Below are 3350 nucleotides of genomic sequence, written 5' to 3' on the forward strand. Positions count from 1 at the left end.
TATGCATACAGGAAACATGGTTAAAACCAAATGTGGACTTCAGACTAGCTGGATATGCGTGTGTTAGGTGTGATAGGGAGGGTGGTCAGGGAGGAGGATGTGACACATTTATTAGTGAAGACGTCACATTTAGAGAGGTGAAGATAGGGACCGAGCTCGAATATGTAACTGTGGAGATCTGGGCAAGGGAAGGAGAGGTCATAGTTGTACATTTTTATAATCCCTGTAAAAAATTAGAGGTGAATAGATTGGCACAAATTGAAAGGATAGGTGGCAACAAGGTGGTGGTATGTGGAGATTTTAATGCACATAGTACATTATGGGGTGGAGCAAGAACAGATCTCAATGGGGAGGTAATGGAAGAATTACTAGAGGAACACAATTTGGTTTGTTTAAACGATGGCAGAGGGACTAGATGTGCACACAGGGAACATGTCGGCGCTAGACTTAACCATTGTATCGAGGAGTTTAGCAGGGATATGCGAGTGGGAGGTAGAAGAGGAAACGTCAGTGGGCAGTCATCATTTTCCAATAAAGTGTAAAATAGCATTACAAAGGAGTAAGGAACAGGGAGAGTTGATAGGTAAGTGGGTGTTTAATAGGGCAAAATGGGAACTTTTCAAATATATATGCGAGCAAGAAATGGATAAAATAGACTTAAATGAAGATGTCGACGAGGTTGATATAAAAATGACATTTACAATACTGGAAGCAGCAAAACAAGCAATAGCTAAAAGTAAAGGAAGGATGAAAAGAAAGGGGGTCCCCTGGTGGACAGAGGAATGTGGGAGTAGTGAAAGAAAGAAACAAAGCTCTTAAGCTATTAAAAAGAACACATAACTTCCAGAATCTGATCCAGTACAAACAAGCGCAGGCAAGAGTACAGGGAACCATTCGGAAAGCAAAAAGGGAAAGCTGGAGGAATTACTGTCGTAGAATTGGGAGATCAACACCTGTGGGAGAGATTTGGGGGATGATCAGAAGCATGAGAGGAATCAGAAAAGTATGGCAGTATCCAGTACTGAAGAAAGGGGAGGAAACGGCAGCGACAGATGGGGAGAGGGCAGAGATGATGGCAAAAGCGTTAACAGAAATCCACAGCTCTGCCAACCTTACAGGAGAGGGTAAATTAGGGAGGGAAAGGACACGGTCGGCTCATCCTGGTGCTCTGGAAAGAAGAGACAATACTAATAGTTCAATGGATGCCCCATTTACTTTGGAAGAGGTTAAAAGGGGGATAGAAAGAGCCGGATTGACATCACCAGGGAAGGATGAAATATATTAAATAATGCTGAAGCATTTGGGTAGGTTAGCAATGACGAAATTGGTATCATTTTATAATAAAATTTGGGAAATGGGGAGACTTCCTAGATCGTGGAAAGAAGCTGTGATTATTCCAATCAGGAAACCGGGCAAAGATTCAGCAAATCCAACAAATTATAGACCAATAGCACTAACCTCTCATGTCGGTAAAATTATGGAGAGAATGATAACCGAGAGATTAAGCTATTATATGGAGACCAGGGGAATGATAACACCTCATCAAAGTGGATTTCGGAAAGGTAGAGGAACTATGGACCCAATTATTTGTTTAGAGACAGAAATCAAAAAAGCCCAGGTAAACAAGGAGTCAGTGATGGCGGTGTTTTTTGATGTGGAAAAGGCATATGACATGGTTTGGAAGGAAGGGTTGATGATTAAGTTGAATATTATGGGAATAGGGGGCAGAGTATACAATTGGATTAAAGACTTTTTACTTGACAGAGTTATCCAAGTCAGAATTGGGACAGCACTATCGAGAAGATACCCGGTGGAGAATGGTACACCTCAGGGTAGTGTAATCAGTCCAATACTGTTCTCCATCATGATAAATGAGGTGTTCCTTCGAGTTCAGAGTGATATTGGACGATCCCTATTCGCAGATGATGGAGCGTTGTGGAAGAGGGGGAACAACATAAACCATATTAAAGGGAAGGTACAAGAGGCCGTGAATGAAGTAGAAAGATGGTCTTCTGCATGGGGATTCAAGTTTTCTGTGGGGAAAACTAAAACAATCTGCTTTACTAGGAAGAGAGGAGTGGTTACTCAGCTAAAGCTATATGGGCAAATTATTGAACAAGTGAAGGTTTTTAGGTTTCTAGGGGTGTGGTTCGATGATAAGCTAACATGGAATGAGCAGATTCAGGTGATAGTTAGGAAATGTAAAACTATTTTAAATGTGATGAGGTGTCTAACCGGGTCGGAATGGGGAGCCAGCAGGCCTGCAATGAAGAATATTTATATTGCGCTGATGAGATCAGTTTTTGATTATGGGTGTATAGCGTTTGGAACTGCGGCAAAAACTTCACTAAAAAAGTTGGATGTGGTGCAATCTCAGGCTCTGAGACTTTGTTGTGGGGCTTTGAGAACAAGTCCTGTGTCTGCTCTCCAGGTGGAGGTGGGTGAGATGCCGCTGCATTTGAGACGTAAACAATTAATGTTGAGCTATTGGGCCAATCTGAAGGGCATTCCGTGGACAAGCACCCGACCACAAAGGGGCTCATGCCGTGTTGGGAAAGCCAAAGGGACAAACGGGGCTGCTTTGCGTGGAGTAGTGGACAATTTGCAAGGGAGATGGGGTTGAATCAGATCAAATCCACTGCTACCGTGTCGCTATCGGTAACACCTCCTTGGTTATTTTCCTCAGTATTAGTTGATCAATTTTTTCTCACTCTGAACAAAACCCAAGCACTTAAAAACATTGACAATATTGCAGGAATGGTGGCGGATAGGCTAAAGACGACATATAAATCATTTACTCCGGCATTCACGGATGGATCGAAAGACAACAATATTTAGCACTAGAGAAGAAAACATATTGAGTAGACTCAGGATTGGACATACAAAGCTAAACAATACAATGCACTTAATTAAAAAACACCCAACTGGACTGTGCGAGTCCTGTAAGACAGCAGAAACGGTGGATCATATCATGTGGCATTGCCAGAAATTTGGAAACGAGCGAGGCAGGTTGAAGAGGAGGCTGGCAGTAGGAGGGGTGCAATTGAGGGATGCATTATCCTTGGGGGCAGGAAGGGTGCTGCAGTATTTGAAGGAGACAGGGTTGAATAGAAGAATTTAGGGCACTGAAGTTGACAGGGCTCCCTTCTTAGTTTAGTTTATTTTAATTTAATTTTCTTTTCTTTTCTTTTTGAGGGGATAAAGGGCTTGCTATTTCTAGTTCGCAAAGAAAGGCAGTAGGTGGCGGTAATGCACCAGTTTGGATGCCAGCCGCCTAAAAACAAAAATAAGAAGAAGAAGAAAGAAGAAGACCGGGCTACGGAAGCTCGAGAGGAACAGAAGAGGCGAAA

This window comes from Pseudoliparis swirei, chromosome 9, assembly GCF_029220125.1.
Source record: "Pseudoliparis swirei isolate HS2019 ecotype Mariana Trench chromosome 9, NWPU_hadal_v1, whole genome shotgun sequence".
NCBI lineage: Eukaryota > Metazoa > Chordata > Actinopteri > Perciformes > Liparidae > Pseudoliparis > Pseudoliparis swirei.